Source organism: Danio rerio, chromosome 17 (genome assembly GCF_052040795.2).
Source record: "Danio rerio strain M-AB ecotype USA chromosome 17, GRCz13ab, whole genome shotgun sequence".
NCBI classification, from domain to species: Eukaryota; Metazoa; Chordata; class Actinopteri; order Cypriniformes; family Danionidae; genus Danio; species Danio rerio.
Genome location: NC_141037.1, coordinates 19,874,971 through 19,902,756, shown reverse-complemented (window position 1 = coordinate 19,902,756; position 27,786 = coordinate 19,874,971). Strand labels below are relative to the sequence as shown.

General features: G+C 32.9%; 1 long non-coding RNA gene across 9 annotated transcripts in view; it reads right to left on the bottom strand.

The window, feature by feature from the left end:
* Positions 1-518: 518 nt before the first annotated feature.
* LOC147833056 (uncharacterized) overlaps positions 519-27,786 on the bottom strand; it is a 449,341-nt gene continuing 422,073 nt past the window's right edge. For 7 of the 9 annotated variants that reach the window (XR_015513263.1, XR_015513252.1, XR_015513255.1 and 4 more), the window contains 4 exons: positions 24,895-25,017; positions 24,655-24,814; positions 24,205-24,445; positions 519-1,464 (listed from right to left, as the gene is read on the bottom strand). This is a non-coding gene — a long non-coding RNA (uncharacterized LOC147833056). Of the gene's footprint in view, positions 1,465-21,656; positions 24,446-24,654; positions 24,815-24,894; positions 25,018-27,786 lie in introns of those variants that run through there. The other 2 variants (XR_015513256.1, XR_015513251.1) reach the window with 2 other exon arrangements.

Sequence of the window (27,786 nt, the reverse complement as noted above, 5' to 3'; positions counted from 1 at the left end):
GAGGCAAAACAAACATTTGTTGATTTGCAACCTATGTGCATAATTTATGACAATGAATGTTAGACATTATTTCATTCATGTGTGTATACTTGGAGGTACTTGGAGGAGCAACCGATACAGAATCCTCTTGTCCTGCTGCTTGGGGATGAACTAAACTGCTCTCAGACATTTGTTATTGTTGGAGGAGTGACACTAAATTCATGGATTTAAATAAAGCTTTGCCAATGTATTAAAAGCTGTGTATTTTTATTTACATATAAAGATTACTACTATAATAATAATAATATTAATAATAATTTATTAATATATAGTGGTGAAGCCACTTTTTGTCAAAATAACCTAACAAATTTGTTGTTTTTGTAACCCAAATTGTTGGGTTAACCTTAACAACCCAATGGTTTGGGTTAAAATAACCCAACTGAAGGTCGGTGCCAAATTGACCCACCATTGGGTTACCTGTTGGGTTATTATTAATCCAACTGTTTTAAGTGAGTATGCTATTTTCAATGATTGTTGACTTTTGTTGCCATTTGTCTTTTATTTTCTTCATGTGTGTTGCATAATTTCCATCCAGCTTCCAAGCATTGACCACCTTCTTAATCAATTTTCTGTTCTGATCTCAAGCCTAGGCAAATAACTGAGTAAGCATCAATCTGAGGCTGCATTTTTTTGATGTCATTATGTAGACTTCTTACAAAGTATTTTACAGTATTTAAAAAATACAAAATACAGGACACTAAAGTATTCTGATACAAAATATTAAGCATTTTTCATAAACTCCATAAAATACAAATTACAAAATTCTATTTTGTATTTAAAATACGCATTTGGAATACATGTATCATAAATACTGCCCATCCCAGCATGGCATTACACACATTTCTGTACTTGCAATCTACACGCATACACAAACACACAGACATAGTTGAAACACTTATTTTGGGTAGTAAAAAAGATATTTTGAGATTGTGTTTATACACTCTTGATAATATGCTGAAATCTTTGAAAAAAGTATACTTTTGATGATCTGTTGAGACTAAGAGTACAAAGAGTTTTGAAATTGTACCAATTGCTTGTTAAAATTGCTCCAAACAATCATAAAAAAGCCACTAATCCATAGCTCTTTTTTTCTCCTCAGCAGCTCTGCAGGCTTTTCTGTAGTTGATACGTCTCTATATAGACAGTCATTATTATTCACGCTTTGCCTCATTGAGACATTTGCCTATCAGACGGGCCGGGATTAACATGTGGCTCTTCAGCACCTGAAGCGAGGTGGAGAAGGAGTGGAAGAGGCACTGATTGTTTATGCTGGATCCCAGACCCCTCTTCCCTCCCTCTCCTACTTTCGGAGCACTGGTCCCGTCGCTCCTGGCAACACCCCGGGTGACACGGGCACCGCCGATGCCTCCTGAGACAGTTTGTGTCACCTCACAGTCAACATCACGCTTCTGTTTCATGTTCAACCTGCACAGATAATAAGACTCACACATGTTCAAAGTGGAAAGAAAGAAAACTGAAATAGAAAAAGATTTTACTTAAAAAATATAAATAAATAAATAAATAAAAAACAATATTTAAATAGAAATACAATCAAATATATTCAAAAATAAATACAAGTTTCTAGAAATCATTTTTCTCCTTGTGTGTAATTGCTGCAGTTTAACCAAAAATATATGATATGAAAGAAAAACACATTCATATGTTTTTTAATGGACTTTTTTACTATAAGTTAGATTTTGGAAATAAATAAACTGTAGGATCCGTTTGATCAGCATTAGTTTATTTATTCCTTTTTAATTTCTGCAAAAAGCATTGCTTGTTTTATATTGAACAAGAAATATGGTATTATGTACATGTGATGATTTAATTGACAAAATGAAAAGATATGGTTCATGCAAGTGATGCTTTGGCAAAATAAGAAAAATAATGAAAACTAAATAATAAAACAATGAAGAATGAGGTCAAATGTCATTATCAAGTGTGTTTAAATCCCAAATATAGAAAAAAAAAAATTTGTTGTTTTTTCTAGTGTAAATCCTTCAAAGATATTGCCAGTATTTTGTTAAAGACTTTAATTTAAAAACTAATGTGCAAAGGGGAAAAAACAACAACATTATTTATTGTTGGCAAAGAGATGCTTTAATTAGCAGAACATGGTGTGAATGTGTTTACAAAATGTAATAAAAATTCTACAGACATCAGAGGTCATTATAAATGGTTTAAATATAATTGTAGAACATCTTTTTTGGGGGATGTGGGTGGTGGTCGGACGTAGACTTTTTTGAAAGATATTGCCTATTTTATTCTATTACAATCATTTTTCTTCATCCTTAACCACTTATATATAAGGGAAAAAATATTTAATGTGATTTGATGCAATTCAGGATTTAATTAGTGAACTGTGGTTAAAGCATGTGTTTAAATACAAGCTGTAATCATATTACGTTTCCTGTATGTGTATGTATACAGTAATTTATCTCTAGATTAGCCAGCAATATCCAAAATGTATGCATATTATTCTTTAATCAGTAAATGTGGTAAATGTAGCAGTTGTGTTCACTAATATCTATCTATCTGTCTATGTATATATATATATATATATATATATATATATATATATATATATATATATATATATATATATATAGTCACATCTGTGAAGTACAAGAAAATACTATTTCCTACGTAATAATTTTAATGTTTGACTACCTTTATGTGTGTGTGCGTGTGCGTGTGTGTGTGTGTGTGTGTGTGTGTGTGTGTGTATACATATAAAGAAAAGGGGAAATACTATCCAAATACTATTTCCTCCGTAATAATTTTAATGTTTGACTACCTTTATATATGTATGTGTGTGTATTTATATTTATATATATATATATATATATATATATATATATATATATAGAGAGAGAGAGAGAGAGAGAGAGAGAGAGAGAGAGAGAGAGAGAGAGAGAGAGAGAGAGAGAAAAGGGGTAAGTTATAGATCAAGTAGTCAAATATTAATATTATTAAGTAGGAAATAATATTTTCTTGTACTTTCTTCACAGACATTGCTTTTGTTCTATTTTAAAACCAAGACTATGCCAAGAAAAAAAATATGCACTGATTTACTTTATGTCAGTTTATGCAAGTGATGCTTTAATTGGGAAAATGTGAGAAGACAGCTGTTCACTAAATGAAAAATAAAATAATAAAGGGGTTGGGTCGAGTGGTAAAGTTAAATACAAACAGTAGAAAATAATGTTTTTTTTTTTCTTGTGCAATTTTCTCAAAGACATTGTCAGCTTTATCCTATTATTATTACTTATATTTTTTTAATTTTAACACAACATATGCAGAGAAAAATCTGTAATTTTTATAATGTAAACTTAAAAAAGCCATGCTTTAATTGGCAAAATGTGGTGAGACAGTAATAAAATAATGGAGCTTATAACTCAAGTGGTCAATTCAAGCACAAACAGTAGCTAATAATGTTTATATTGTATAGTTTCTTCAAAGACATTGCCTGTTTTATCCTATTAGAGAATATTTTCCTCTTATATTCACAAACATGCAAACAAAACATGCATTAACATTTTGAATGCATCTTTTTGTAAGCAAATGCTTTAATGAGCAAATTTATCGTGCTTGTGACACACACACACACACACACACACACACACACACACACACACACACACACACACACACACACACACACACACACAAACACACACACACATATGCGCACACATACACACACCGTATCTAGCAAATATCAGGAAGTGCTGCATTTCTGTGTGCACCTTTTTTGTGCCAGTGGAGGGCAGAATTACATTTCTGAAATTCAATCCGGCAAAGTTGATTAAAATGCAATGAGAACAGCTCTCCTGCTAATGTTGTTGATATCGAGTATAGTTCCTCCACTTTTCCTAAAGGATACACAGCCGTAACAGGCAATAATTCCAGTCGCTCAGATTAAAATACACACCAAGGGCATGTTGATGAGACTGAAGACTGAATCGCTCTCCACGCCGTACACACAACTTTAAACAAAAAGGGGGATTTGTCTCTTTAAGCACATGTTTAACTGTACAAGTCAACGATAACTCGCCTAATGCAACTTTGCATCTTAATTACAGGTGATAACGAGAGAATGGAGACTTCTGTGTCAACAGTTCTGACCCCAGAGCAGATCTTTCCTTGATTTCTTTCTATTTTTGCATTTATCATATACTGACAGATGAACTCCAGAGCCAGATCAGCTAGAATCAAAGTGAATTGAAGACTTGCAGAGCCGTAAATGTCTTTAATGAGTCTGTTTGAGTGGCTTTAAAGAGAGAGATGTGGATGTCTAAACTGCTGCCACTTAACAGACACGTTGCTTTATGCCGCTCTGCATTTGCCACACTTGGATCAAGTATATTAGCTGACAGGAAAAAAAAGAAAGAAGGTTTAAAATGAGAAATTGCATCTTCGGGCTTGATTTATTTACAGCGAGACAAAGTGTTTTGTGTATATTGGTGACATTGCTGCAGCATTGCTTAAAGATTAAAATGATTATCAAGAGTGTATAAATACAAATTGTTAATGTATATATTTTTCCTTGTGTAATTGCTGCTGATTTGTTCTGTTATGGTCTGGTCACAATAATCAATATATCGACTTCTCGTACAACACATGGACATGACCTCAAAAACTTTTGGTTATGCAATATATATCGCCAATGTTAGCAACGATTTAGCTGATTGCACATCTCTTTTGGTGGTGTCAGTGTCAGAAAAAACCTATACTATTTAATCTAGAACTAATATACAGTATATTGCTAATGTATTATACTATATAATATATTAAGAGTTCAGATGCAAAAACCTCTATGTGCCATTTGAAATTTTCATCTAAAATTAGCATTTTTTCAGGCTTGTTTGTGACTTCAGTACCTTCATTGTTATGGAAAAGAATAGGTTATTTTCATTGCCTTAAAAGTGAAATAACTGAACATAAATATAGGAGGCGGAGAAAAACAACTTTTAGAGGTAAATTTCAGATGTCACTTAGAGGTTTTTGCATCTGAATCCTTCATTTACACTGTAAAAAATTCAGGGTTTCACACAATTCATTCATGTTTTCCAACAAAATCGATTAAGTTAACTTAGCAAATTTAAGTGGATTGAACATAAAACAATTAAGTTGTCTCAAAAAAAGTTACAAAATGTGTTGTTTCAGCTGATTTTTTATAAGTAGTTTGAACAAGCAGAAAAAAATACATTTTTTGAGTGTAATAATAATACTAATGTATTATAGTACTTAGTCTAAGGTGAATTTGATTTTTTAGCTCCTGTTACCTTGCACTTTTTTCTTTATTTTTCTTATTATTATTTATGTTTTACACATTCTGATTCCAATGTTTTATTAAACTATTTTATTTTAATTATTAAATTTCTTGATAATTCAGAATATCTGTTCCTTGAAACGGTTTACTTGCATTATGATGCTATTATATTGCCACTCTGTCATTATATAATTAGTGCCATAAATTGGTACTAAAATGACAATAATATCATATCACAAATGTTTCTGCTCAACAAAAAATACATACCAAGATTGGCCTATTATGATCATGTAATCCTCATGAGCAATATGTGAAAAAAAAAATGCATACAATTGTTTTGTTCATTTTTGTGTGTGATGTTTTAGTTGGAAAATCGTGGTGAACATGAAAAGAAAGAAAGAAAGAAAGAAAGAAAGAAAGAAAGAAAGAAAGAAAGAAAGAAAGAAAGAAAGAAAGAAAGAAAGAAAGAAAGAAAGAAAGAGACATGTACAAATGTGGACAAAATTGTTGATACCCTTTTATTGAAAAAATAAAAACTACAGTGGTCACTGACACAACCCGAAATCAAAAAAGTAATGATTAATTAAATCAAAAACACTGAACATTAACTAGATATTGCTTTCGAATCGTAGTTCAACTCAAGCATTAAAAAAGGGCTGAAGAAAATTGAAGGGTCCCTGGATCCGCATATGCTGGATCAGCATAGGACCTTAAGCCAGGAATTGATCTCGGGTCGCTGTGAGTACCCCAGTGGTAGATGTCGCCATACTTTACCACTAGGCTATTAGCACTGACAACCTGCCTAATTTTGTTTATTAGAAGTTATAAATTATGATCTTATTTTACATCCCTAATCCTTCCCAATACAAAACCCTATTACTATGAATAAGCAGCTAATCAGTTGTTCATTGAGCTAAACATTAAAATAAAGAGTGACTAAAACAAATAAGGAAATGCTGTGAAAATGTCTTTTGATGTTAAACATCACTTACAAATACAGATTCCACAGGAGAGCTAATCATTTTGCCTTCAACTGTAAAGCCATTATGGGAAGTGTTTTCAATACACGGAACTACTTATAAATATATATTGTATATTATTTAGGAACAAAAGTGCACAAATTTATATTTAGGTAAAAAAAAGGTATATTTAGAAAAAGCTATCACCCCTGTGACAGCTTTTGTACCTGTATATACAGTAAATATACTTAAATACTAAAGTAAACTATAAATATATGCTATTTGATTAATTTATAAAGTCGTAAACTTCATTATTGAGGTCATTTAAATAAATAAAAAGAAACTGTAGAAAATGTATATGTTTGTGTATTTAGATAATTTCTGCAAATATATCATATACTGACCTAAACATAGATAAAAGTCGTGTGTTGCTCTGCATTCTACTTTTAAATCAAGCAAATTTTCCAAAGCAAAAAGGGAAGGTTCAAAAATTTGAAATTCCAGCATTGGCCTCCATTTATTTAAAACACCTCTTTGTGTTTATTGGTGACATCACTGAAGCATTGGCCCGGCCGGGTGTTTATTGGGCACCTTGAAAAACAAATTGGCGCTGCTGATCTGGTTGCATGATAATAAATAGAATATGCCAATCAAATTAGAGCTGTGTGTCAGTCTGGACTGTCTGAGAGAAGCAGGTTCCAGTCCTGTAAACCGAGCGTATCAATAGCTCATTTTAAAGGTCGCTGGCCTCATTTGTGGATATTTGGTACTGTATGAGATTTGAATTTTAATGTGGACAGCATTTCTTTTTCTGGAAATTGTTCGGTGAATGTTGAATGGATGGACATCGAAGAAACATACTGTTTGCTTATGCAGATTTAGGTTGAGGCAATGGTACATTCAGAAAAGTACTTTTGCTGCCTGCTTGTTCATACTACTTATTTGAAATGAGTTGAATCAACAAAATACTTACTTTTAGGGACAACCTAATTGTTTATGTTCAATCCACTTAAAACTTGTAAAAGTGTTTAAGTTAACTTAATTAATTTGTAAAAAAAAAAAATAGTGGAACTCAGCATTTTTTTTTTACATGGTACTGGAAGACAAAAAAAATTGCCAAATTACCAGGCACTTTTAATATTTCTTCATTAAGACTAAATTTGCAGCTTTATTTGTTTTTGTTTTTAAAAATGTGTCCATTTTATTTATATTTTATATATATAAAACATGAGAATCAAATAAAAAATCGACAATTGTAACTCAATCTAAACAAATTTACGAATACACTTAATAAGACTTTTTAAAGGTGTTATTGTTTATCATTTTCCATGTAATTACTGAAACAATTACAATTAATTATGCATTAATATATGCAACACTAAACCTAACCTAAGCCCTAACCATATAAGTGCTTGTAATTAATTACCATTACTCAGTAATTACATGAATCATTTCACTATTACAAGGACACCTTAAGATAACGTGTAACCATAAGCTTTTATATTGACAATCAATCAATCAATTATATGTTAAATGTTAAAAAAAAAAAAAAAATAGTTGACCATTTGGGGTTGAAAGATTTTTTTGATGTAGTTATTTTCTAATTTAACAATGTACACATAATATTATTTGTATTACTATTATTATATTTGACATCACCAAAAGCAATAATAATAATAATAATAATAATAATAATAATAATAATAATAATAAAATACAATTGGGGTGTCAAATAAAAAATTTAAATAAATAAAATAAAATTATATTAAATTAATAAACAAATAACTAAAAAAAAAAAAAAAAACATGTATTGACTTTGTCCTTTACAATCAGTATAAACCTATTTTTACTTAAGGTCCTTCAAGTGGGAAGTGCCACATCGCTGAAAAGGGTTTAGATTTTGTGGGAAGAAAAAAAAAACTGAACATCAATATTAAAGAACAAGCCATTAAAACAGCTATTTAATATGCTAAACTTCTGCTATTATACATCTTAAATGAATAAAAAAGGGAAATAGTAGCATATTGACGCTTGAGAAAATATTCAATTAGCCCCTCTATATTATATGTTCTCGCATACGATTGCGCTGAGGCTTGTTAAATTGAGATTAATTTAAAATTCACACTTACAGTGTGATCACAGATCAGAGTCTTGTTTTAATTTTTTTTACTCTTGGTTACTTCACTGGAGACTCAACAGAGGAGCTCCAATTTCCACAGCATTTCTAAACAGACTGGATGAATGGAGGCAAGACTGCAGGTCTGTTTTAAAAACATTAATAATAGTAAAAATAAAATAAAGTTATCATAATACTTGCCCATTTGATTGATTACGCTAAGAATTGCAAGTTTTCATATGCAAACGAGGCAATCTTTCATTCAATCTGTGGTAATTTACATACATTTCTAGCACAAAATCAGAACTTTGCAGTCAGACTCAAATACAGTATGTATATTTTTTCTTTTTTTTTTTTGCTGTTCAAAAGTCTTTACGAAGGCCATTTTCGGAATTTCATTTTACCACTGCATAATTCAGAGAATATTGTGAAATAAAATAAAGTAAAATTCAATTAAAATACTCAACATTTATTTGTAGACTAAAATGTATATAATGAGGTAAATTATATATAAGCACCCCTATTAAAACTAATTTAGAATATAGATAAAACTATGAATAAAATTTATCAAAATTATTTAAAAATATTCAACATTTCTGTGTAGAATAAAATGTTGAATAAAAGGCAAATTATAAATGAACACATCCATCTGTAAAGCTAATTCTGAATATAGATAATATAGTGAATACATTCAAAAAAAGATATAAAAATTATTTGTAGAATGAAATTTTGTATATAACAAGGCTAATTATATATGAACACATCCCTCTGTAAAAAATCATTCAGAAAACTGAACGAACTAAAAACATTCTATAAAAAATGAAGAAAAATCCTTGTATAATAAAATGTTGCATATAACATAAGCATATATGAGTATGAATTTTTATCCATTTCTCAGTGAATATAGGTAATATATGTTGGTGCATTTGAACAAAACAAATTTATTAAACACATGGGGGGATGGGGGGTGTACTCATATATGCTGAGCACTGTATATGAACACATCTCTCTGTAAAAACTCATTCAGAATATAAATAAAATATTCAAAAAAAAATTTGTAGAATAATATGTAGTATATAATGAGGCTAATTATATGGAAACATCCCTATGAAAAGATAATTCTAAATTTCTAAAATTGGTGTATTTAAGTGCTCCAGTAGTGAGCATTTATGACAGCACAGAAGAAAACAAAACATTCAGAGAAGACAGCCTTTTAAAATATGTTTTGTAATTAATTACGATTAATAATTAATAAATATGTTAATTCATTACAACCACGCATAGATAAAGTACATCAAATAGCACTGTTGCCTCACAGTTTGAAGGTCACTGGTTCGAGTTTAGACTGGGTCAGTTGGCACTTCTGTGTGGAGTTTGCAAGTTCTCCCCACGTTCGTATGAATTTCCTCCAGGTGCTCCGGTTTCCCCCACAGCCCGAAGACATGAGCTATAGGTGAATTAAATAAACTAAAATGGCCGTAGTCTATGTATGTAAATGAGTGTGTATGGGTGTTTCCCAGTACTGGGTTGCAGCTGTAAGGGCGTCTGCTGTGTAAAACATTTGCTGTATAAGTTGGTGGTTCATTCCGCTGTGGCGACCCCTGATGAATAAAAGTGACTAAGTCGAAGGAAAATAAATTATTAATGTGTGTCTACAGCGTCTCACTTTAAAACAGAAGCAGAAAAAAATGTTCAGTGGACACAGACCTCTGTATATCCTAATATTTACTAAGGTTTAAGGAGATGTATTTGATAGACTCTCTTTTATTTTGGCGGCCATAGTATTTGCATTATTATTTTGCATGGATATTTTGTATCTCATATCTTCTCCCCACCGCCAGCCGTTTATCCTTGTTCTTTTTGCTTACACAAAAATATTTGGGAGACAGAGCAATCAGTCTTACTTTGGCACACATTTCTGAACGGCGCCGTTGGTAAATTTGATCTTTGTATTGCTCCTTCACAGAAGCAACCAAACATGGCAGACTTCTATGACATCAGCAGAAGTATGTTAATCTTTCTTTGTGAATTATAACAAGTCGTTTCTTCATTCTGCAAAAGAAGGTGTCTGGCGCGTCAGAGTGATGCATGCTTTACTCATGGAAATGTGATCTTACTGGCTGAGGCTGATGACTGATCTCCAGTGCAGGAAAACAACAACACCGTCTCCTTACACATGCTTTAAACACACACATGCAGCCTTTAGCCAAAGGAGATGATGAGGGCCTGGATAAGCAAAAGATAAATAACATAAATTTTTTAAAGATGTACAAAAGATTTAAATCTGTACAAAGGGAATGACTATCCATTTTTTCTAAATGTAATATTCTTTTGTTGTGTACTCACATCATTAGCTGTTGATGCATGTTTGTGTCCACATTAAATTAAATGTACAAATCAGAGCATTTAAATGCAAGTGCCTACTAATAACCTTTGTGGATATTCATTCATTAATTTTCCTTCGGCTTTATTCAGAGGTCGCCAAAGCAGAATGAACCGCTGACTATTCCAGCATATGTAATTATGCAGCGGATGACTTTCCAGCCGCAACCCAGTATTGGGAAACACCCATACACTCTCATACTCATACACTATGGACAATTTAGTTTATTCAATTCACCTATTCCTTTGGACTGTGGTGGAAACCAGTGGAAGTCATTTCTTTTAGTCTGGCTGGAACAAAAGCAATTTGTAAAGTACATTTTTAATTGTATTTATTTTCTGATTGGCTACAATTAACAGAGTTAACAGAATTAACCTAGTTAAGCCATTAACCTGCACTTTAAAGGCCCAAGGTGTTTTTTACATGCATTTTTTACTTACTTGCCTATTGGAACCTAATTAAAACCTAGTATCATATTTTAATTTGATGTACTTTTAGAGAAAAATTATGTCCATATATGTGGACTTGTAGTCCAAATTGACATGAAACACTTTTTCCTGGCTGTTTTGTAGTGCATATTTAACATAGAACTTTTTGACAATCAGAGAGTAAAAACAACATAATTTTTTCCATTTTGGACAGTTAAAAATATGTTTGGGACTTTTCATATGCTGTAAAACTGTTGCAGGATGACACTGTACTGTATGTCTGGAACAAAATAAAGAACATTCAAAGTATTTTAAATAGCCACTTAAGAGCTAAAATGTGCTGTCCATGTAGGTGGCCACTAAGCCCCAGGAGGTTAAGCTAAATAGTATCTTAAAAAATAAATAGTAAACTTTTATGGACTGCCATCATGGTAAAGACAAAAAAAATCGTGTTATTTGAAATTACACAGTAAAAAATTATCGATCAATTAGTCATGACAACATATGTTTTTAGTTAATTGTAAATTAATAAATTAAGTTAATCATTCGTTCTTTCATTTTCTTTTTGACTTAGTCCCTTTATTAATCAGGGGTCGCCACAGCGGAATGAACAGCCAACTTATCCAGCATATGTTTTATGCAGTGGATGCCATTCCAGCTGCAACCCATCACTAGAAAACACCTATCCACTCTCATTCACACACACATACATATGGACAATTTAGCCTACCCAATTCACCTACAGCACATATCTTTGGACTTGTCAGGGCCACTGGAGCACCCAGAGAAAACTCAAACAAACACAGAAATGACATGCAAACTCCACATTGAAATGCTAACTGACCCAGACGAAGCACGAACCAGTGACCTTCTTGCTGTAAGACATACCCACTACGCCACTGTGCTGCCCTAAGTTCATCATGTTCTAACTTAGTTTTAGAAGTTATGCAAGATGTTCTAGGTCAGCATTCATTCATTCTCTTTTCGGCTTAGTCCCTTTATAAATCCGGCGTCGCCACAGCGGGATAAACTGACAACTTATCCAGCATAAGTTTTCCGCAGCGCATGCCCTTCCAGCTGCAAACATCCATACAAACTCATTTACACACAACACGTTCTCACTCCCAACTCATCATATACTGACACTTGGTCAGGAACCCTCGGCGTAAGTTATTGACGCACAGGGTACCCCTTTAGCGTCATATTTAGACGTGCAGGGATTCCCTATAGAATCTCATACAATACGGACAATTTAGTCTACCCTATTCACCTATACCACATACCTTTGGACTTGTGGGGGAAATCAGAGCACACAGAGGAAACCCACGCAAACACGTGGAGAACATGCAAACTCCACACAGAAATTCCAACTGACCAAGCCGAGGCTCGAACCAGTGACCTTCTTGCTGTGAGGTGAACTTGCAAACTAAACCTTATTATATTTTAAATGAAAACAAATGGGGTTAAAATGACAGTTTTTGCAACAGCACAATGATTCTTTATTAATAATAGGTGCATGAAAATATGCATGAAAACATTTTTTGGGCAATAACATTGAATGCTATATTAGTGGGTGTCTTCTGCTAAGTTGGTTAAAAATGAATAATATTTTTTATGAATTGCTAAAATAATTAAATAAATATCAAAAAATGATATTTTAATGCACAGAAACAAACAAAAACAAACCTAAATGTCAAACTATATTACACTAACACCTTTTTTGCAGATTTGTTAATCTAAAGTTTCAATAGAACAGAAGTGTTACCTCAGACTATTCAATTTTAATCATATTTATTTCAGTGTACATACAGTCACCATTCAAACCCACACCTGTTTCCATAATCAAAGTTTCGGTGGTGACTTCTACCTCTTCTCCAGGCTTCAAAAAAATCACCCAGAAGCCAGTGATAATTGGCGGGGTTACAGTCGGAGCACCAAACTCTCAGACCCACAATGACAAGTTTTCCAGTATTCTGTAGGGAAGTGCACTTTCCTAAGCGCCATCCTAAACGGCTTTGGCACTTTTGAGCTTTTGATATACAGTGGCATCCTGCAATCTATGGCGCGTTTTAGAAGAGATGGAGAAAAGGGATGGAAGGGGGGGTGAAGCCGGTCCCAGGAGAGGCACCACTTCCCCTTGTTTATGGGGCATCCTAATTGGGCCAGTGTTGTCAGACAGTGTGATGTGACTTCTAAAGCGCCGTTTCCCTGAGAAGTGTGTGTTTGAGTGTTTGCTTATGTGCACACATGGCGTTCAGACTCTGCCCTGTGGCTTCCTCTGCTGTTTCCTGTGTGAGCGGCCCAGACTCGCCGTCCTCCTCCTCCAACCCTCCCAAATGTATCATCTCCGCCACCGCCGCCACACGCGTGGAGGTTCGCCCACCTGCGCTCTGCCCGCCAGAAAGCCGCAGGTTCAGAGCGCTGGATGGCAGGAACTTCCCGCTGTCGCCCCCTTCTTTTTACTCCGCTTCCAGCTGAGGAAGAGTGGGTGAATACGGCAAACTTTACCTGCTACGCCACGCTCGTATTTATAGCTCGGGTTTTTGCATGTGTTTTTTTATATATATATGCATCTGCTTACCGACTGACAGCGATTTTTATCTTGTTTTCATGTCTGGCAGTGACACAGATATTGTACACACCACATGCAAAAGGGAAAAGTGCATGAACATTCATATTTACATGATTTATTTTTATTCATTTTTTATTGTGATTTTGAAAAGGTAATATTAATAGTTTATAAAGGTTCTAATACAAAATGTGTTTATTTTAGCTTGCTTTTGATTATTTTTAGTTGGAAACAAGGCTGTTCATGTGTTAACGTAATAAAACATTTTATTTATTTAATCTTTTTATTTATTTATAAAATGCAGCTCAAAGTGGTTCCAAGGTGAAAAATAGGATAATCAATGGGACCAAATGCTTTTAAATATAAAATATCAAAATATGAGTGAAATAATGTATCAAGTTAATCTTAGGGAGATACAAATCTGTAATATACATTTTCTGACCGGTACTTATTTAAATACAAAAACAAATTTCTAATTCAATATTATTTATTTATTTTGAATTAATGAAATCTTATTACTCACAAAAGGTTAAAACCTATTGGCTTGAAGCAAAGTGGCAAATTATAAGGAAATAATTCTCTAAGTATGGCAGACAAGATATTCTGGTGTGTATTGTGATATGTTCAAATTAAAGTATATATATATATCTATATATATATATATATATATATATATATATATATATATATATATATATATATATATATATTGTTTGATTTTAGTTGCACTTTAATTCAATTCATTTTTATTTCTATAGCGCTTTTACAAATGTAGATTTTATCACAGCAGCTTACCATAGAAGTTCTAGTAAGATGTGTTAGTCCAGTTTTCAGAGTTGAAGTTCAGTTTAGTTCAGTTCAGTGTGGTTTAAATTTCACTGCAAATAGGGCTGTTAACTTCATAAAACAATTAATTTCTATAATGTAAAACACAGAACAAATTATTTCACAGGTGAACATAAATCATAATCATATTACATAATTAAATAAGACTGATCAATTATACAAAATAGTGCTAAAAATAATCGCAATTACTCATGTCCCCAGACCTGTAACTATTAAAACACGTTTTCCACCAGTGACGCAATCTTATCACTTTCCTGTTATTTTCTAAGTTCTGGCAACTTTAGCCACCAAACCACATTTGCCAAAAAACAATAACAGAACAAGAGTAAAGACGTCCAAACAGGATGTGTTTTTACTTCCAATAACAACTAGATGGTGCTCAATGAAACAGAACATCTCGATAGTTTTTGAAAAAGATTTCTTAAAGGAATAGTTCAACCAAAAATAATAAAAATAAATAAATAATAATAATTACTCACAGGCTAGTTCTTCCAAACATGTAGCGAACACAAAAGAAGATAATTTGAAGAATGTTGGAAGTCAAAACTCCTAAAGTTCTGGAATATTGGAGGATTTATGAATGATGACAGAATTACTTGTTTAGGGGATTTTTTCATTAAAAACTGAGATGCTAAAAAAACCAACAAACTAAACACAATATCCAAGATATACAGTTGAAGTCGGAATTATAAGCCCCTCTTTGAATGTATTATTTTTTTTATATTTCCCAATTTATGTTTAACAGAGCAAGGACATTTTCGCAGTATAATTTTTTTTTTCTGGAGAAAGTCTTATTTGTTTTATTTCGGCTAGAATAAAAGCAGTTTTTAATTGTTTAAAACCATTTTAAGGACAAAATTATTATAGCCTCTTTAAGCAATTTTTTTTTTCCCGATAGTCTACAAAACAAATCATGGTTATACAATAACTTGCATAATTACCCTAACCTGCTTAGTTAACCTAATTAACTCAGTTAAGCCTTTAAATGTCACTTGAAGCTGTATAGAAGTGTCTTGAAAAATATCTAGTCAAATATTATGTACTATCATCATAGCAAAGATAAAAGAAATCAGTTATTAGAGATGAGTTTTTGAAACTATTAAGTTTAGAAACGTGTTTAAAAAAATCTTCTCTCCCTTAGATGGAAAAATAAACAGGGGGGCTAATAATTCTGACTTCAACTGTAAGTAAAGAAAATGACAACAACTTGTAAAGACATTTCTACAATGTCTACTCAACAAATTATTTCTCCATCCACAAACATTTATCTTTAAGTGTTTTTTTATTTAGGGGGCTTTTTGCCTTCAAACATTGTAACATGCAATTAACTGTGACTAATTAATTGTCATATCATGTAATTGATTTTACTATATAGAATACATTTCTTTTTGCTGATTCTCTTCCTTTAAATCTGAGATGCTGAAAAAAACAACAAGATTAAACACAATATCCAAAATAAAAAAGAACGGAGAAATTATTTATTGAGTAGACATTGTAAAAGTATTTTTCCAAGTTGTTGTTATTTTTCTATCACAAACATTTCCCTTTAAGTCATTTTTACTTAGGCGTTTTTTGCCTCCAAATATTAAAAGCTGCAATTAATCGCGATTAATTGATTGTCACATCATGTAATTAATTGCATTAAAAGTTTGAACGGACCGACAGCCCTGCTTGCAAGAAAACATGCTTAGTTTGAAGATAACTTTGAGAACTAGGCGCAAATGGTAAAAGACAAAACAAAAAACAAAAACAAAGGCAGAAATAAACTCCATTTGGCAGTTGGAAATCAAACAGCTGTGAGAATAGACTGTGTGCAGGAGAAAAATAGGGGTCCACTCTGGGGGTGAAAATGCACCAGTTAACATCCTGTAAACAGGGCCAACAAAGGCGAGATTTGAATAATAGTGCAGAACAGTACACGGAGGTTACCAATTATTTTTGCATAAGCAGTTTGAGATATCTCTCTCTCCCTCCCTCTCTCCCTCTGTGTTTAGCATTGAACATCTCTTTCTCCACTCGCGGCTCCTCAAACAGAAATCTTTGAGCATGGGGTAAAGCTTTGTTTTCTGCCATTTGATGGCATTGCAATCCCAGTTGCTTTAAATAATTCATCACGTGCGGATTTGCTTTAAAATAAATTAGATTGTTTTCTCAGAGAACCGACTTTAAAATGCTTCGCATCTAAACAAAGCAGTATGATAATTGTGACTTTGAAAGTTTTCTTTTTCTGATTTTTTTTTTTTGCAAAGATCATTTGAATTTAGCATATGTAAATGTAGCAATGGTGATTTTACCAAAGCATTTTTTATTTACATTAAGAGTGTAATGTGCAATGCAAACATTTATTTGACACTTTTTATGAAAAATAAAAAATAACTACAACCTGATACCAAAAAGATAATTAGTTAGAAATAATGAATTAGAAATCATAATTACAAATTTATAGGCTCATAAAATTTTGGTTTTAATTACTGTATGTTTGTATATTTAAATACTATCACTTGCTTTTTAGGTTAAAACATTTAGTTTATTCATCATTTATTTGTGTTCTATTTATATTATTATTTAGTTTTAGTTTATTAAAATCTGCACATTTATAACATCATAATCTTTAGTAAATTTAATTTAATTTTCTAATACCTACAGATCTGGGTTCAAATCAAAATATTCTAGCCTTTTTTAATACATAGTGAGCATATTAAATACAAGTATATTGCTATATGTTTCTAATAATGTTTGTTAATTAAATAATTAAAATATGGGTGAAATAATTTGTCATTTTTAATCAGAGATATATTTGTAGCATACATATTTTGACCTGTAAAGAATAGCATGCTCAAATTTAGAAAATGTTATTGAAGAAACCTAAAGGTTTGAAACCTAAAGGTTTGAAAGATATTTACATAATAAAGTTTTAAAAGTGAAAATATTACTTGTTCTAAATACAATCTATTTTGAGATATTTGTTTTTAAGATAATTTTTTATGGTATGTATGGTACATACTTAGCTAACTCTAGAGAAAAACGAATAAATAAACACAGTTTGACATTCTTTCATGGAGGAAAATTAAGTAAACAGATGTTCCAAACCAAAATGGTTTTCTCTATTATTGCAGCATTGATTATTTCCATAGAAACCTGTTGTCTAACTGAAATCTCGCAGGGTCAAATCAACCTAATTCAGTGGTGTCGAACTCAGTTCTTGGCGGTTCCCACAGTTTAGAATCAACCTAGTCCAGCTAATAAAGTCATTGGAAAAGCAAAGATTTTGTGTGCAGGAGGAGGTTTGGAACTGAGGTCCAAGTAATTGTGTTAAACATCAGAAGAGCTGCTTAACAGTGCTGAAAAAATTAGCTGTGTCTATACACCACAAACTGACACAGCACAGCACCTGTCTCTCTCCAGAGTCACAGTTCACTGGCAAAAACTCTCCGCTTCCTGTCAGGGACTCTATTAAGTTGAATTTTGCAAGAGTGGTATCCTTTATTCATAGTGGTCCCTTAAAACACTAGGGTTTCACATTCATGCATAGTTAACTGTTAATGCAAAATGCTTGTATGAAGCAGCAACAATTACTGTCTCGTATCATGCCATCAATCCCCAGGATAACACATGTCGAAAAGCCTCTAGTTAAACACCTGAACCCAAATAAACCAGCAGTTTACTTCATCACAGGTCAGACGCGTTAAAAAGTACTATAGTAATTTATAGTACAGTGTTTTGAATTGTAAAGTGTATTATACTGGATATATTGTAGTATTTACAACACTTTGCTACCCAACAGTCAACTTTATCAATTGAAATGAGTGTAGTTAACTCAGAATTTACTGAAAGTTAATTCTACTCATTTGAAAAGAGTTTTGAACTCAGTGTTGAAGGTAATGAGTTAATTAAATACGTCATTACTTCAATTTTAATGGAGTAAATACACAGTACTTATATAGATTAGTTAGCAATCGGTTTTCTCAAACGGTTTGAGTTGCCTTAGCTTATTGGGTTTTACAGTACTCAGTTGGTTTGAGTTCTCATCATTTATTGGGTTTTACTGTGCTTAAATTGTCTCATTTAATCAAATGGATTAAGTTTACAGTACTCATTAGGATAACTTTTTGAACTTTTTGAAATCGGTTTCCTCAACTGGTTTGAGCTACTGTAACTTATTGGGTTTTACAATATAATGAATGCTAACGCATACTGTAGTTTGACTGAAAATGGTTATAAATACTGTATTATACTTCAGTTTTTAACTACAGTAAACTGTGATGTATTAATGTATAAGGCACCCTATAATGCACTAAATCTATAATATTGAGTCATTTGTTATTACTATGGTTCTTGTGTTACCATAATCACTATACAATCCACCACAACAGATTAATTGACGTTGTTTACTGTACTAAAGTTCAAAAACACTATATAGTAGGGTTGTTGTGATACTATTAATCATGTCATGATACTATACCAGCTGAAGTACTGTGATATCAAGTAGAAAGAAATTAAAGAAAAATGTAAGAAATACTATATTAATTTGTTATAATAGGCCTACTTGAAATAAATTATTAATTCCCTTTTAATTGAAAAAAAAAAAAAAAAAAATATATATATATATATATATATATATATATATATATATATATATATATATATATATATATATATATACATACACACACACACACATACACATATATATACTGTATATATATATATATATATATTTGCACACCTCTTCATCTAAAGTGTATTTGAACCAACAAGAATACATTTAAAAAAGACAGAAACTATACCAAACAAAATGTGTTACAAAAATTGCATTTTATATTGCATTTATATTGCATTTTACAACTTTATATGAAGTGGTCAAAAATTGCTTCAGTGTTTACTATTGCTATTTCTTTTATTGTTTTTTTTTTCCTTTAGTCTTACCAGGTAACAATCCATAGTAATTAAAAATTTCACTTTGTGTTGTTCGCTTTAAGAGATTGTCATGATTGTTGTAGCTATTAAATCATATTGACAGGAGCAGAAATAAACAGATTCAGATTCGAACTAAGGCACTAGGAAAATATGCAAAAGGCTACCATAAAAGGCATGAATTCTATACAGTTTTGCAACCTTACAAGGCTCCATAGACTATCAAAGTAAAATGGTCTATTGTTGCATCTTAGTCACTTTTCCACATGCAACATTATGTATTGTTGACAGACCATTAATGACGATACTACCGTTTACAAACTACAGTGGCACCGCCAGTATTTTGAAGTTAAAGTATCACGATACTATCATAGTAAAGGTAAAGCAACCCTACAATAAAGGACCATTTATAGTATATATTATATGTATATAATTACTACAGTACTTTTTTTTTCTTGGCAGAGCAATAAAAGAGGTCTCAATTCCAAAGTAAAAGAAGAAGAAAAAAAGAAATGTTTTTTTTTTCCTCCACTTGGTTTATATAATGACCAACAGCTGTTACACCTGCCACAATGAAAAGAAAAAAAACAAACATCATAAACATTGATTGGTTTATTCAAGCATAATTTTAATGAACATCTCAAAGGCAAAGAAAAAAGAAAGAAAGAAAGTACATATTCACTGATGTTTTAATGTAAAATTCACATTTATTCTTATTAAAAGGCAAGCTATACTGTAGATTCCAAATATGAATAAAAAAAAGATAATTTCTTGAATTTGAATACGGATAATTTGCCAATCACCCATGGTTAATAATGATGAAAAGAAATAAATGAGGCCTACTTATTTTCTAAACAATATGCTCACTGCAACATGTTTCCAAGTAAAGGCCACGGAGAAGTGAACTAAAGTGTGAAGAGCATTATTTTGCAAGAGTAATAGGAGAGAAGTGTTTTGTGCTCGTTTATTTTTATCGTGCTCGGGAGCTGCGAGAGGAATGACAGATTGAAGGATTCGGTGGGCGTCTGCTTTTTCGCTCGAGTGTCCTGTGTGTAGTTCACACATGCCCACCGTCGCTCCTCACAGAACACCAAATGCCAAACCATTCACTGCTCAAAATGTCCAAGAACAACCTGCAAGAAATGCGTCCAAATACACTCGTTTTTATTTCCTAATTATACACTCATTTTCTTCTCGCTTTGCTCGCCTCCCTTAACTTTCTGCAAGGCCATTCAGAATGTAATGTACACTTAGTAATATAGAGTTGAAGTCAGAATTATTAACCACCCTCTTTATTTTTTCATCATTTTTTTTTTTTTTTTTTTTATGGAGAGAAGATTTTTTTCAGCACAATTTTAAACATGATAGTTTTAATAACTCATTTTTAATAACTGGTTTATTTTATCTTTGTCATGATGACAGGACATAATATTTTACTATATTTTTCAAGAAACTTCTCTACATCTTAAAGTGACATTTAAAGGATTAACTAGGTTAAGTAGGTGAACTAAGCAGGTCAGGGTAATTAGGCAAGTTATTGTATATTGATAGTTTGTTCTGTAGACTATCAAAAAATATTGCTTGAAGGGGCTAATAATTTTGATAATTATAATAATTTAAAAAATTTAAAAACTGCTTTATTCTAGCTGAAATAAAACAAATAACACTTTCATCAAAAGAAAAAATATTATCAGACATACTGTGAAAATTCCCTTGCCCTGTCAAACATCATCAGGGAAAATAAATTAATTAATTAAAGGGGAGCTAATAATTCTGACTTTAACTGTACATCTTTCAGGTAATGTACTAAAAAAGAAATTTAAAAAGAATAAATGTTCTGCACATTCATAAATCCATAAATGTAAAATATAATTTCAAAGCCTCCTCATTATTGATTTTCACAAGCTATTCAAAATATTCAAAAGACCATCTGTAAAATTCTCAGCTCTTCTGGATTTATTAAGCTTTAGAGTGAAATGTTATTGTTATTGAAATATTGTTTTAGTTTAAAATTGTTATTAAAATGTTCAAATTTATATAATTATTTATGTATTGTTCTTATAGAAAATTAGTCAGAATAACTAATTTTTTTATACCTTTTTTTTTTACCTTTAATTTTTATTTTTTAATTTGTTGATGTAATATTGATTTCTTAACAATAATTATATGAACACCTTTATAAACACAGAGCATTTTTGTTTATGGACATAAAATATCTAAATGTCACATTGTTTATTTAAAATGAGGAAGAAATGGCGTTAGTTTACAGTGTAAAACTAAAATTAGCTTTTTCTCAGACTTAACATCATACTGTAAATCCAGAGAAACTGAGATATTTCAAGTGGTCTCCTAATTTCAACAGAATACATGTGACATTTATAAATAATTTAGAATTATTCCACTTCCAATTTTTATTTTTACGTCTGGGTTGCATCAACTTATACCAGTAAACAAACAAAAAAGCAAACATCATCTTCCCCTGTAACCCGTAAATACTGTCTTGTGACTTTTATTTATTTATTTAAATTACATGGAGGTATGAGGGGAATAAAACCCTCCTATAACAATAAACAATTAAAATCGTATTCATGGGTTGAGAAATTAAATTTAATGAATGTCGAGCTCTGCAACAACAGATGGTCTTCTTATACAAAATACAAAGATAGATTCCTTGTTTGAAGACCGCCTGATCAAATGCCAGTGGTTATCAATTAGGAGCAGAGTGATGGTTAGTGAGCGGGAACATAAAACACAGTGTCTCCTCCTCCACACACACACACACACACACACACACACACACACACACACACACACACACACACACACACACACACACACACACACACACACACACACACACACACATAAACATACACAAACACACACACATCATCTACCTTTGCAAACACATACATTCATAAACACTTTCTTCAAATCGAATCAGAATAATTCGATTACCCTACTATAATATTATCCTACTCATGTTTGCATTATATGTGATGCAAGATTTTATTTTATAATTGTAAAGACTGATTCTTCTTTCATTCCAGGGTCACAAATTTACAAATATGACAGCTGAAAAAAAATATATACATAATAAAACATGATTTTCTAAGTTAGGTGCCCGGCTCATTTAGTTTTGCGAGTGTGCTGAACTAAAACTAGATCGCTTACTCATTTTCCCCGTAATATGTTTACCAAAAATAAAAAATAATTCAAGTGATTGAATATGTAAATGAATGAACGAGAGAATGAATACAGAAGGAAATGACCACAGCCATCTTCATATTTGCAATATGAATCTCAGGCTCCATAAACAGTAATGGAGTGTGGTAATATATACTGCAGCCCAACTGGAGAGAGCAATTAAGACGCTGCTCAGATTTAGTAGAAACGAAGCTACTCGACACAAGCCAAGGAGGTAATCGTGAGACAGCCTTGATTGTTTTGTAAGAAGATGCGTTCCCTTTAACTTTTTAAACACTCCGGCATCTACAGAGACTCTGTTTTAATGGAAATAAGCGAGTCTGGGAGGGGAGAGAGAGAGAAAAAAGGTCTAAGTTTTTCTCATTTATTTACTTCCCTAAATGCATTCTTAATCATATAAAAATTAAGGAAATAAGAATAATTAAAAAATGGAAAATTTTTCGAGCACTTTCGGGAACGGCGAGGTCCTCGCGTCATTCTGCTTCAAAGAAAAAAGATAAATGATGATGCCATTAAAAAGTGAACTAATTAAGGAAGGCTTCTTTTAAGAACTCATTAACTGCAACCTCATTTACATAATGATGCATATTAATTAAGTTTTAATGAATCTGAATTTCCACCAAGCCGCTTTTCTTTGGCTGTGGAACAAATTGAACAAATTATTTAAAAGTGTTCTTGAGTCTACTTTTCACACCAAAGGGGAGAGAATGCAATCATTTGTAGAAAATCATATTTTTTTAGGCAGGCCCATCTGTTATTTTCTTCTTCTTTTTTTATGTAATCATTTACCCTTTTTTTTCCTAAACGTAGGAGATTGGTAGCATTTCCTTGCGATTTGTGTGATCAAGAGTAAAAAACATTAGAAAATAAATCCACTATTAAATACTGTACTTTTTTTTTTTAAGCGTACGTCCACACAGTCAACAAGTAATTACAGTGACTGCCTTTTATTTTTCTCTTACACATCACAAGACACTTTCTCAAATGAATTCAACCATAAATACACAATAGTAAAAAAACAAAAAAAGTTGCAGACATCATAATGTGTTACCTTAAAGACCTCTACAGGACTTGCTATCTGTTGCTGCGGTGTTGAAACTGGAACAAGAGAAGCATGTTTAACAGCAGCAGCTGCCGCAATTTCAGGTGTTACAGTGGCGTGTGAGTGACTTAACACATGTGCTGCAAAAACATCAGTATCATCTCCTTCCTTTCTGCATGCAAAGCTCTCTCTCTTTCTCTCTTTAACACCACCACACCGTTGCTAACATAAATCCGGGAATAAGCACAGCCCGTGGGACTGACAGTGCACAAAGTTTGGCGTTTTACCCTTGTTTTTTTTTTTTCTTTTTTGGGAGGTGGAGGGGGTTGTTTTTTTATTTCAGGGGAGGTGAGAAAGGAAGAAGGATAGATAAATAAAAGAAATGCTGATGAAAGCCATGGCAGGATGCTTAATGCAAAAACTCACTTGCGCCCGCAAATGGAGCTCTTCTCTCCCCTCCGTCTCCCAGATGCTGAGCTCCGGATGTTTCTCGGAGGTTAACCTGACACAAGCGACAGCTCCCCTCCTCTCGCTCCTCCATCCGCTTTAAAGGAATCACCTTTCTGCGCTGCGCTGGATGCCGGGGCTTCTTCTGACAGTGAGCACCTTCCTCAGGGGAGGTCAGGAGTCAGGGATTCAGATGAGGCAAGCTGGCGATGCAGTGTAACTGAAAATGGAAAGCAGATGTTAGTTAATTAGGGAAAATGTGACTGACAAGACTTGAGCGGCAAGGTACACGAGCTAGCCGGCACCGAGCAGCTGTTGTTGCCGACTTCATTGTCAGTCTCGTACACAAGTCACAACATCCCCACGGCAAAACGCCGGCCGCGTACGCAGACAATTATCAAAATAGAATTAAGCTTGATTTAATCATACCCATCTCTCCTTTGAGTTTTTGGCCAACGTCGGCCAGCCGTGCATGTGCGTTTTTTTCCTTCTTCTTCTTCTCTCGCTTCCCTGTTTTCTTCCAGTTGATTTTCCGCGTTTATCTCGTCGCCGCCGTGCACCCAGGGCTGTGACTCCACCGAGACTTTCGCTGTGAGAGAGGGTGGAGAGACAATAGATGGGGGAGAAAAAAAAATGCAGACAAAATAAAACATTCTTAATGAGGCTCACGCAGTAATCTTTCACTTCTCTCTTGTGGAGTAGGAGGACGCAGAGATTTTTGGTGGAGCGTTTCGGGGATGTGAGAACGAAGAGGTGCAGAGCTCATCGATTTCATCGTCATGGATCTTTGGACTGAAAAACAGATTAAAGTGCAATTATAATGCAGTATGTTCACAGACTGATCAGACTGTATTTGCCTTTTTGACCTTTTGTGTTCATGCACAGTGGTCATAAGATGTATGTAGTCATAAGACACTGTAAAGGATGAATATATCCAAAACAACATTGTGTCAATTTCTTTTTTATACATGTATTTTTAAGGATTTTTAAATAGTACAAATAACAAAGACCAAGACAATCAGACAAGCAAACAAACAAACCATCCCAAAGTGCTGCAAATTAAATAAAAATGTACAAATGTATGTTTTAAAAATAATAATAATTATTAAAAATATTTAAAACAAAACAATAGAAGCCAGAACTCTCTGAAAGTAAAAAATTCTGAGTTTACGTAGAATGGATTTGAGAGATTCACAAAGTCTCCTGAATTTGTCCTGTTTGTGGTTGAGTACATAGGTTAATTTTTCTAAAGAAAGAAAGACTGACAACTGAGAAATCTACATGAAAAAGTTGTAATTTAACAGGTAGAAAATTTAAGTAATATACATTTCTTTGCCAGAAATGTAAGAGTTGTAAACAGAGGTTTGAGCTCTGAGTCAAAAAGGTCTTCAGGAATGGCATTCAACAAAAATAGTGAGGGAAGAAAATAAAACATGTTCCTATTATCTCCTGGTTGGTAGAATAAACCCCTCTCCAAAATATTTGGATGTGAACGCAGGACCAAAATACAAGAAACAATCTGCACTTACAAGTTTTGCAGTCATTTTGTCCTAATTGACGAACACTTTCTAATGTGGAAATGCAAAAAAAGATTTTGAAAATCTTTATTATAAAATATTCTTTTTTTCTATTTTAATGTGAATGTCCAGCCTTGCCTTAAAATGTAGTGCAAGTAGAGTAAAAGTATCTGTTGTAAATATCTCTCAAAGTACGAGTAAAAAGTAGACCTTTTAAAAATATCTAAGAGTAGTCAGTAGTGAGTATTACGCTGTAAAAAGCTGATGCGTTTACATGTAATTTGTGGATGTGTTTAAGCGTAACATTCTGTAGTGCACTTAGTTATTGCCCAGCAGGCACACAAGGGCATAAGACGTTAATATTAGCTTATACTTAGGTTGTGACGTCATGTGACCAAAATTCAATGTCTAGTCAGCGTCTAAGGACAACGTTATTTTCAATGTCTAGCCAGTATCTAAGGACAATCTTGTTTTGATGTCCAATAATGACGTCAAATGATATTGATATTTGGTTGATTTTAGGTTGTGTTAGAAAGTTATCAAAACCCAACTTTGAGCCACTGACATCAAAAACTGACATTTATTTGTCAGGTATGGCAACCAAAATCCAACATCTGAAAGACATCATAGTGGTATCATCCACACAAAATCAAGCTGTAACATCATTAGATGTTGATTTTTGGTTAATTTTAGGTTGGACGTTGGACACTGACGTTGACCTGATGTTGGGTTCTGATGTCAACCCAATTTTCTTTTCCAAACAAAATGCAATGTCCCCATGGCGTTGGGGTACAATGTTAATCTGACTTCATGTTGATGTCCTGTGCCATTTTTTAGGCCATTTCGGCCATTTTCTCAGTAGTTTGAGTATTTGTAATTTGTTACTTTACACCACTGGCTTCACATATATAAAAACAACAACATTAAACTCTAATGACATGAAAGTATGTCATACCTTTTTTAGATGAATCACTTTGGTTTCAATTGTCCGAACCATTCCTTTAATGGCCGACAAACACTTATTATTTCCATTTTTTTATTTTGACAACACACTGCAGAGGGCCAAGCACTGCTCTAAACCGCTGTCTCGATGCCTAAATCTGGGCACGTTACGTAAATCTCTGGTCAGCAATATTAGCATGTGAAATTGATGAATTGCTAGACATTAGCCCCATTCAAACAACAGATGTTAATTCACTTCAGATGTGAATTATCTGATCATTTGTGTCAGGAAGCATAATATGAATGACACAGATTATCTCAAATTCGGCTCTTCCCCTGGTAGACTAAACGTCCTCTGTCTCCTCAGGTAAAGGGCTCTGGAGTTAAAGGAGATAAACTCCAGAATGTTCCATTAGCCAGCCGTGTCTCTAAACATCTCATTAGGACCTCAACATGGCCGCCTTGGGCTCTGCTGTGGAGAGCGATTGCTTTGCTCTTTGATGAGAAAATATTAGTTATGCTGGCTCTGGATCCGAAAACATATGTCCTGTCGGTTGGTGTCATTAACCAAGGACACGGAAACAATCACGATGGCCACGGTTCGTAAGGTTGCATACAAATGTCTCAGTGATAGCATTTACTGTGTAACTAATACGACTGTTGTGTTTTTAAGCAAATATTCTGTGGTTGAAAAGTCTAGCGTTCATTTTGTTCAGTGCAAAATATTTGCTGAGCTTTCATTATAAAACTAAGTGCGAAAATGCAGTTTTACAAAAGAGGGAATTTTACAAAATTGGCAGACATAAAGCATTAACATTTATATGCATGAATGTAAGTATTTGCTTACTATTGTATACTGTACATTTGTATACTACTACCATTGTAAATTCCATTTGTGGGCAAATAAATTGGTGCACAAAGCTGTTACTTTCAGCTATGCAATGCTGCCAATTGGAATTTTGTGGCATTTGCTTGATTTTAATGTTCAATTCTATGATTATAAATCAGTAAAATCCTCAAGGGACTGTCTTAAAAGTTAAAGTACAATCCCATCTTTAAACTGTGTGTGTTTTATTTCACTGCATGCACGTTTAAAAAAATA